The sequence below is a fragment of the Euprymna scolopes genome, chromosome 5 (assembly GCF_053919585.1).
Source record: "Euprymna scolopes isolate OS-2025 chromosome 5, ASM5391958v1, whole genome shotgun sequence".
In the NCBI taxonomy this organism is placed as follows: Eukaryota; Metazoa; Mollusca; class Cephalopoda; order Sepiida; family Sepiolidae; genus Euprymna; species Euprymna scolopes.
In genome coordinates, this window is record NC_136486.1 from 64,984,623 (window position 1) to 64,994,906 (window position 10,284).

The window sequence follows — 10,284 nt, forward strand, 5'->3', positions numbered from 1 at the left end:
CAGAACCTCCGACCAATTTTTCTCCAGCTGGAGGTCAGGACCAAACCAGACGCCGAGTATCTTGCAAGGCCCATCGCTCCAACTAAAGGGCCCCTGAAGGGGCATACCCCTCCAGGCACCAATGCGCAAACCCGAAGACTTGTCGCAGTTAATTTTGGCCCCTGTTACCGTTTCATACAATCTGATTTCTACACCGACGACACTAATCTCAGCACTGCTCGTTACAAGCACAGTTACGTCGTCGGCATAGGCGGAGTACTTCGCCTGGGCATCCACACCTGGCAAAGTGATTCCGCGTAGGACCGGATTCACCCTTAGCCTGCGCAAAAATGGCTCGATCGCAAGCACATATAGCATGGGTGATAACGGGCACCCTTGACGAATGGAACGTGACAAACTGAAGGGTCTCGACCTCTTCCCATTTACTTCCACCATCACCGCGGGGTTAGCATAGAGAAGATGAACCCAAGAGCGAAATTGCGGGCCAAAACCGGCCGCCGATAAAACAGCCCCCAAGTACCGATGGTCAACTCTATCGAAGGCTTTGGACTGATCTAAATTGATCAGCGCGGCCTCAGTGTCGACTTTTTCTATCATCAGGCGTATCGAGTGCAAGTTATCTTGGATTGTCCTGCCCTTCACGGCACACGTTTGCTCGGGGCTAATAAGACGCGCCAGGACAAGCTGCAGACGATTTGCGAGAATCTTGGCCAAAATCTTTAACTCAGCGTTAAGCATCGTTAAGGGCCTGAAATTACCTAACCCATCCCCACCATCTTTGCTTTTACGGACAAGTTTTATCACACCCATGGTAAAGTACTTGGGGATTGAACCGTTCCTAAACCATGAGTTAAACAAAACCGTCAGTAGAGGGACAAAGATGTGCGACAACCTCAAATACACTTCGTAGGGAAGACCATCGATCCCCGGTGACTTATTAAGGCCGACCCGCTTTAAGGCTTCAATGACTTCATCCTCCGTTATGCCACCTTCGCACCTAGCCGCTTCGGTCGTCGAAAGACGAGAAAAGTCAGCCAAATAGGTGTCGAATTGTTCTAATGACAGACCGGGTTCCATGGAAAAAAGCTCCTGGAAATGGGATCTAAACGCCTCCAGCACACCCTGGTTTGTGGTCACGGTACGCCCGTCCGGCAATGTGACACGAGCGATGTGCCTATTAGCCGCTTGCCTAAGCTCCTCTGCACGCAGTTCAGCGGCCATGTTTGTTGCTTCCTGGGGCATTCTTTTTAACCTAGCCCTAATCGCTAAGGCTTGGTGCTCCTTTTCAGCAAGGGAGGCAAGCCGAGCCCTAATTATATTAACGCTAGCACTATCCCCCTCCTCCACCGCCCGATCCAGTCTAGACTCTAGTGTCACTTTAGCTGCCCTAGAATCTAGATTGAGTCTTTTGCTAAAGTCAGCAGCAAAGGACCTAATGTCTTCCTTAACTTTTACCCACCACTTATTCCCAATAATTGCCCCCGTCAATTCCCGCTGTAGGGTTAGTAATAGCCCGTCACGGAAGCCTTTCACATCGAACAACGACGTGTTGAGCTTCCAGTAACCGGCTAATCTAGGCTTAGGTCTATCTAAGTTTACCCGTACACGAACAAGTCTGTGATCCGAGTAAACTATGTTGTGGAAACTTGGACAATCCAATACTCCTATGTCGACTCGCCTAACTAAGAACCGGTCGATATAGCTCGAGAGCTGTATCGAATCGGAGCCGCCTCTACCTGTCCAAGTCCACACTAAGTCACGGGGCTTTTCATTTCGGAATTTGTCGATAAGATCAAACTTATCCACAAATTCACGAAATAAAACAGCATCCCGATCTCTGTTAGTTCCCCTAGATGTTAACCCAAATCGATCTAACTCGGGATCCAGGACGGCGTTCCAGTCTCCCGCTAAGATAACCGTTCTGGAAACATCTATGAACTGCTCGATCCGCCGAAAAAAACCAGCCAGCTCAGAATGGCTATTGGGCGCATAAACCCCAATAAGACGTAATGCCCTACCCTTTATGGTAACATCCAAAACACATAGTCTTCCCTCCGGATCCAAGTAACACGGGTCACACGACGCATCTAGAGACCTTTTAACTAGCCAGGAAATCCCTCTCGAGCGAGAATTATAGTGCGCTGAGTAAGCCTCAAAGGTCCTAGACAGTGCACTCAAATGGTCACCAGGAATAAGGTGGGTTTCCTGCACACAACAGATATCCACTCCGAGGTGCTGCAGGTCCAAACTCAAGCGCCATTTGCGCGAGTCGGCCCTTAGCCCTCGGATATTTAAACTAGCAAGCTTGAGATCCATGGTGGTGCCTTAGGGTTGGGAACCAGGAACGAACATCGCGGTCGTGAGCATGGCGACGGCTCTCGTGAGGGAATAAGTACCCATCGCAGTATCGATGAGTCCGTCTACGAGAGATACCGCCGACATGCAGGGGATAGGTTAGTTTTACTATCCTATACAGGGAGGGGTGCATTTTTACCGGGACCCTCCCAACGCAACATTTTTTTAGATTTTTAATATCTGTGTCTTTAAATATGGCTAGGGGAGGGGAAATATTGAAAGCCTTATTTGCCTCCTCCAGCATTTGCCATAGGTCTTTTGCCTCTTCTTTTTTTCTGATTACGGTTAGTATGCGTCTAGCTTTAGGGAAATTGGTGGGGATGTCTATTAGCTTCCCCCCTACCTCCCTGAAATCAATTAGTTTGCTGAGGTCTGCACCTTTAAAGTTCTTGTTATTATTTATGGCAGCTGAGTTTAAGATGCAAATATCTTTTCCAGGGAGGTAGAGGGTCTTTTTTTTGTGTTCAGGTGAGGGGGTAGTGTCCATGTCAGTATATGTGTTAGTAGGGTTAGTAGGGGTTTTTACTGGAGATACAGGAGGAGTATTATGAGGGGACTTAGAGGTGGCTGGTACAGGAGAGGGGGATTTATGTTTTTTAAGAGGACTTAGTGGAATTAGTTTAGGCATTTTGGAGGGGACAGGAGTTGTGACTGGAGGAGGCATTTTAAAAGGGGAAGGAGTTTTGGATGTTGCGGGGGACTGTGTAGTGATGAGTCTGGTATTTTTGGAAGGAGGTGACTTGCATGGGGATTGGAGTGTCTGTTTTTTGGTGTCCAGTTTTTTCTTGAGATTTACTATTTCTATGTATTTCTCTCTGCCTGGGTCGTGTTGCAGCATAGCCTCTTCTCTCATCTGCTCGAGGGAAACACGTCCGGGGGTCTTTTTCCCAGGGGCGATCTGCCATGGTTCTCCTCTGAGGGTCTCGTCTTTGGTGTTGGTTGTTTCGCTGGTAGTTTGGTTGGGTACACTTTTTGATGTGCTGGCTCCCAGATGCTCACCTATTATTTTCTTTGTGTTAGGAGTGGGCTTTTTTGATGGGCAATCTGATGTGAGATGTCCGATCTCACCACAGTGCCAGCATGTAGGTCGCCTGCCGGCCACTATGATGGGCAACTTTTCTTCACCCACCTCAAGGAAGAAGGGGATGCTTACGAAATCTTCCTTGTTCAGCAGTATGTCGAATGACCAGACCCCGTGGAATTCGTCAACTTCAATGTGTACCATTTCCCCAAACTTCAGGAAAAAGGCACCGAGGTGTTCGCCATCTACGTGGTGTGGTACATGGAAGACCGATACTGTCGTGCGTCGCTTCCCTAGGTATTCCGTCCTCAGGATGAATTGCTGGGTAATTATTTCCTTTTGGGAAATAGTGAGGCACTCTTGTGATGAGTTAAAGAGTGCACTCCAGGTATTGTAACCTTTGCACTTTATGACGCGTAAAGGTCTAAGTCCTGCAGTTGCCAGTAGATTGATGATTATGTCCACGGTTGCTCTTATCACTTTCTTGGTCTTCCTGTCTACCACAAATAATGTTAGGCACCTTTTCCTTATTTCATCCAATTTCGGGATGTTGACAATTAGTCCTGAGTCAGTAACTTGATCAAGGCATTGTTTTGCTTTCTCAACGAATTCAGTGACGTTAATATCGACTTTTGGGGGTTTTGTCCACGGGTTCGTCGTTGCAGCTGCGACGTTCTCCATCTCCATTGTGACGACAATAGGCGTTTGGCACGCCGAAGCGGCCATAGCCGAACCGTTAAAAAGACGGTTAAAAAAAGTCCAAGAAAAAAAGAAACAACTGTTAAAAATAACAGTAAAGACAAAGAGGAAGAAAAAGGAAGCGTCGTGTAGAAAAAAATCGGACGGTAATAAAAATAAAAGGTATAAATCGCTGGTTGAATAACGCACAGGACAAGACTCAATCTAACTTCAGAATGGTATTTATTTTCAGAAAATTTACAGAAAAATTTGGCACAAGGCTGAAGATGGGGGAGGGGAAAGGACGGTCTTCTCTGACTAGTGCTAACTAATCTAACCTAACTAGTTCCTACTTTCACTCTACTTACACCATAATACCACATTCATACTATACATCCATCAGCGTATACATCCTTCATCAATCACCATAAGAACATCATACCATGATAACCTAATTAAAACCCATAAGAAAAGGGGGGGTTTGGGAAGATAAAAATTTTATATACAAGATACAAATGAGATATTTACAATGTTAGTAACAAAAGACCCCCCCGTTGTTAAACTATGGCAGATGCACCGATTCACCAGTCGAAAGGGTGATGCGGGTCCGAACGCTTTATTTAAAACACCTCTTACGAAAACTTCGAAAGGGAACCCGCATCTCTGGCGAATCAAGCGATCTGTCACCTAATTTGGGAGGGGAGTGGGGTTAAAAAAAAAAAAAAAAAAAAAAAAAAACGCAGGGACAAACTCAAAAGGGGCCTAATGATCGCTATCACACACTAGCAAGGTTATGAACAAAGAAGCCTAAATAATGGTCCTACTCTTGCCTATATCGTGACCTACTCTGGACTAAAAACGAGTCAGGGCTGACGTTCGTTCCTGTCACCCAAAATTCTTTCCCTAAGGAACATCCAAGAACCAGTCAAGACTTGCTTCTCTCACCCGACACACACGCGCAACTGACACCCACCTTTCAACAAAGTCTGACGGAGAGAGTCTAACTCTCTCGGCCTTGATACGATCCTTTAAATAATGACGAAAGAGTCGTATAAGGTCGAGGGGAGCAAAGTCCTCAGATCCATAGACCACTTTCATACGTGTGTTCCAGATAACACCTCTCATCACAGCTAGCAAAGTCAAACACAAATCTTTTCTGAGCTTATCCGTTGTCGGAGCCCAATTGCTACAGACATTAATAGGAACCAAGGTGAATGAGGATGTGTTTAGTATGCGGACCATGAGACCTGTAACAAACTCAATCAGCGGCGCCACGATGCGACAATAAACGAAGGCGTGACATAAAGTCTCGTCCTCATCGCCGCACCGTTTACAAATAGGCGAATCCACCAAGCCAGCTGAGTGGAGTCTCTTACCGACCCATAGAGCATCTCGAATTACCAGCCAGGTCAGGGAAGCCTCGTCGTTAGTGAGGCATCCTGACCCAGGCGCCCAAGGCCAGATTGAGCGGAGCTGCTCCTTCGTCAAAGGGAGCCTCCCACCAATGACATCCGTTACGGATCCCCTCACTAAAACCCGATATAATGCCTTTCGGGACAACAGCAGAGTGTTAGAGAGGCTTTCCTTCACTCTTAAGAGGGACTTCAGTGCGCGCCGGCACTCGCGATAGAAGGGACATTCACCTCGGGGCAACCTGTGTGCCTCCCCCTCGGAGTAGTGCACCCCTCTCAAAGCCGGGAAGGCTTTCTTGGTGTCCTCCATCCAGAGGCCACCGTTTTCCCTATCTTGTGTGCACATTCGATCTAGGTAGTAGAGCCGTAGCGTGTATAGCCGAATCTCCACGTTTGGCATACCTAGACCGCCTTCAGAAGGATGTAGGTAGCAGACATCGCGACAGACCTTAGGGGCCCTTCCAAGCCATAAGAAGTTGAAAAGAGCCCTCTGCAAATATAGCAGTGTATCTGACGGGATTGGAAGCACTGATAGACGATAAATAGCGATTGGATAGATGTGAGTATTACACACCTCCGCTCGCCCCTTTAATGAAAGGTTTCTACTGATCCATCGTGAAGCTGCAGACCGTACCGCTTTCAGAACCTCCGACCAATTTTTCTCCAGCTGGAGGTCAGGACCAAACCAGACGCCGAGTATCTTGCAAGGCCCATCGCTCCAACTAAAGGGCCCCTGAAGGGGCATACCCCTCCAGGCACCAATGCGCAAACCCGAAGACTTGTCGCAGTTAATTTTGGCCCCTGTTACCGTTTCATACAATCTGATTTCTACACCGACGACACTAATCTCAGCACTGCTCGTTACAAGCACAGTTACGTCGTCGGCATAGGCGGAGTACTTCGCCTGGGCATCCACACCTGGCAAAGTGATTCCGCGTAGGACCGGATTCACCCTTAGCCTGCGCAAAAATGGCTCGATCGCAAGCACATATAGCATGGGTGATAACGGGCACCCTTGACGAATGGAACGTGACAAACTGAAGGGTCTCGACCTCTTCCCATTTACTTCCACCATCACCGCGGGGTTAGCATAGAGAAGATGAACCCAAGAGCGAAATTGCGGGCCAAAACCGGCCGCCGATAAAACAGCCCCCAAGTACCGATGGTCAACCCTATCGAAGGCTTTGGACTGATCTAAATTGATCAGCGCGGCCTCAGTGTCGACTTTTTCTATCATCAGGCGTATCGAGTGCAAGTTATCCTGGATTGTCCTGCCCTTCACGGCACACGTTTGCTCGGGGCTAATAAGACGCGCCAGGACAAGCTGCAGACGATTTGCGAGAATCTTGGCCAAAATCTTTAACTCAGCGTTAAGCATCGTTAAGGGCCTGAAATTACCTAACCCATCCCCACCATCTTTGCTTTTACGGACAAGTTTTATCACACCCATGGTAAAGTACTTGGGGATTGAACCGTTCCTAAACCATGAGTTAAACAAAACCGTCAGTAGAGGGACAAAGATGTGCGACAACCTCAAATACACTTCGTAGGGAAGACCATCGATCCCCGGTGACTTATTAAGGCCGACCCGCTTTAAGGCTTCAATGACTTCATCCTCCGTTATGCCACCTTCGCACCTAGCCGCTTCGGTCGTCGAAAGACGAGAAAAGTCAGCCAAATAGGTGTCGAATTGTTCTAATGACAGACCGGGTTCCATGGAAAAAAGCTCCTGGAAATGGGATCTAAACGCCTCCAGCACACCCTGGTTTGTGGTCACGGTACGCCCGTCCGGCAATGTGACACGAGCGATGTGCCTATTAGCCGCTTGCCTAAGCTCCTCTGCACGCAGTTCAGCGGCCATGTTTGTTGCTTCCTGGGGCATTCTTTTTAACCTAGCCCTAATCGCTAAGGCTTGGTGCTCCTTTTCAGCAAGGGAGGCAAGCCGAGCCCTAATTATATTAACGCTAGCACTATCCCCCTCCTCCACCGCCCGATCCAGTCTAGACTCTAGTGTCACTTTAGCTGCCCTAGAATCTAGATTGAGTCTTTTGCTAAAGTCAGCAGCAAAGGACCTAATGTCTTCCTTAACTTTTACCCACCACTTATTCCCAATAATTGCCCCCGTCAATTCCCGCTGTAGGGTTAGTAATAGCCCGTCACGGAAGCCTTTCACATCGAACAACGACGTGTTGAGCTTCCAGTAACCGGCTAATCTAGGCTTAGGTCTATCTAAGTTTACCCGTACACGAACAAGTCTGTGATCCGAGTAAACTATGTTGTGGAAACTTGGACAATCCAATACTCCTACGTCGACTCGCCTAACTAAGAACCGGTCGATATAGCTCGAGAGCTGTATCGAATCGGAGCCGCCTCTACCTGTCCAAGTCCACACTAAGTCACGGGGCTTTTCATTTCGGAATTTGTCGGTAAGATCAAACTTATCCACAAATTCACGAAATAAAACAGCATCCCGATCTCTGTTAGTTCCCCTAGATGTTAACCCAAATCGATCTAACTCGGGATCCAGGACGGCGTTCCAGTCTCCCGCTAAGATAACCGTTCTGGAAACATCTATGAACTGCTCGATCCGCCGAAAAAAACCAGCCAGCTCAGAATGGCTATTGGGCGCATAAACCCCAATAAGACGTAATGCCCTACCCTTTATGGTAACATCCAAAACACATAGTCTTCCCTCCGGATCCAAGTAACACGGGTCACACGACGCATCTAGAGACCTTTTAACTAGCCAGGAAACCCCTCTCGAGCGAGAATTATAGTGCGCTGAGTAAGCCTCAAAGGTCCTAGACAGTTCACTCAAATGGTCACCAGGAATAAGGTGGGTTTCCTGCACACAACAGATATCCACTCCGAGGTGCTGCAGGTCCAAACTCAAGCGCCATTTGCGCGAGTCGGCCCTTAGCCCTCGGATATTTAAACTAGCAAGCTTGAGATCCATGGTCGTGCCTTAGGGTTGGGAACCAGGAACGAACATCGCGGTCGTGAGCATGTCGACGGCTCTCGTGAGGGAATAAGTACCCATCGCAGTATCGATGAGTCCATCACGAGAGATACCGCCGACATGCAGGGGATAGGTTAGTTTTACTATCCTATACAGGGAGGGGTGCATTTTTACCGGGACCCTCCCAACGCAACATTTTTTTAGATTTTTAATATCTGTGTCTTTAAATATGGCTAGGGGAGGGGAAATATTGAAAGCCTTATTTGCCTCCTCCAGCATTTGCCATAGGTCTTTTGCCTCTTCTTTTTTTCTGATTACGGTTAGTATGCGTCTAGCTTTAGGGAAATTGGTGGGGATGTCTATTAGCTTCCCCCCTACCTCCCTGAAATCAATTAGTTTGCTGAGGTCTGCACCTTTAAAGTTCTTGTTATTATTTATGGCAGCTGAGTTTAAGATGCAAATATCTTTTCCAGGGAGGTAGAGGGTCTTTATTTTGTGTTCAGGTGAGGGGGTAGTGTCCATGTCAGTATATGTGTTAGTAGGGTTAGTAGGGGTTTTTACTGGAGATACAGGAGGAGTATTATGAGGGGACTTAGAGGTGGCTGGTACAGGAGAGGGGGATTTATGTTTTTTAAGAGGACTTAGTGGAATTAGTTTAGGCATTTTGGAGGGGACAGGAGTTGTGACTGGAGGAGGCATTTTAAAAGGGGAAGGAGTTTTGGATGTTGCGGGGGACTGTGTAGTGATGAGTCTGGTATTTTTGGAAGGAGGTGACTTGCATGGGGATTGGAGTGTCTGTTTTTTGGTGTCCAGTTTTTTCTTGAGATTTACTATTTCTATGTATTTCTCTCTGCCTGGGTCGTGTTGCAGCATAGCCTCTTCTCTCATCTGCTCGAGGGAAACACGTCCGGGGGTCTTTTTCCCAGGGGCGATCTGCCATGGTTCTCCTCTGAGGGTCTCGTCTTTGGTGTTGGTTGTTTCGCTGGTAGTTTGGTTGGGTACACTTTTTGATGTGCTGGCTCCCAGATGCTCACCTATTATTTTCTTTGTGTTAGGAGTGGGCTTTTTTGATGGGCAATCTGATGTGAGATGTCCGATCTCACCACAGTGCCAGCATGTAGGTCGCCTGCCGGCCACTATGATGGGCAACTTTTCTTCACCCACCTCAAGGAAGAAGGGGATGCTTACGAAATCTTCCTTGTTCAGCAGTATGTCGAATGACCAGACCCCGTGGAATTCGTCAACTTCAATGTGTACCATTTCCCCAAACTTCAGGAAAAAGGCACCGAGGTGTTCGCCATCTACGTGGTGTGGTACATGGAAGACCGATACTGTCGTGCGTCGCTTCCCTAGGTATTCCGTCCTCAGGATGAATTGCTGGGTAATTATTTCCTTTTGGGAAATAGTGAGGCACTCTTGTGATGAGTTAAAGAGTGCACTCCAGGTATTGTAACCTTTGCACTTTATGACGCGTAAAGGTCTAAGTCCTGCAGTTGCCAGTAGATTGATGATTATGTCCACGGTTGCTCTTATCACTTTCTTGGTCTTCCTGTCTACCACAAATAATGTTAGGCACCTTTTCCTTATTTCATCCAATTTCGGGATGTTGACAATTAGTCCTGAGTCAGTAACTTGATCAAGGCATTGTTTTGCTTTCTCAACGAATTCAGTGACGTTAATATCGACTTTTGGGGGTTTTGTCCACGGGTTCGTCGTTGCAGCTGCGACGTTCTCCATCTCCATTGTGACGACAATAGGCGTTTGGCACGCCGAAGCGGCCATAGCCGAACCGTTAAAAAGACGGTTAAAAAAAATCCAAGAAAAAAAGAAACAACTGTTAAAAATAACAGTAAAGACAA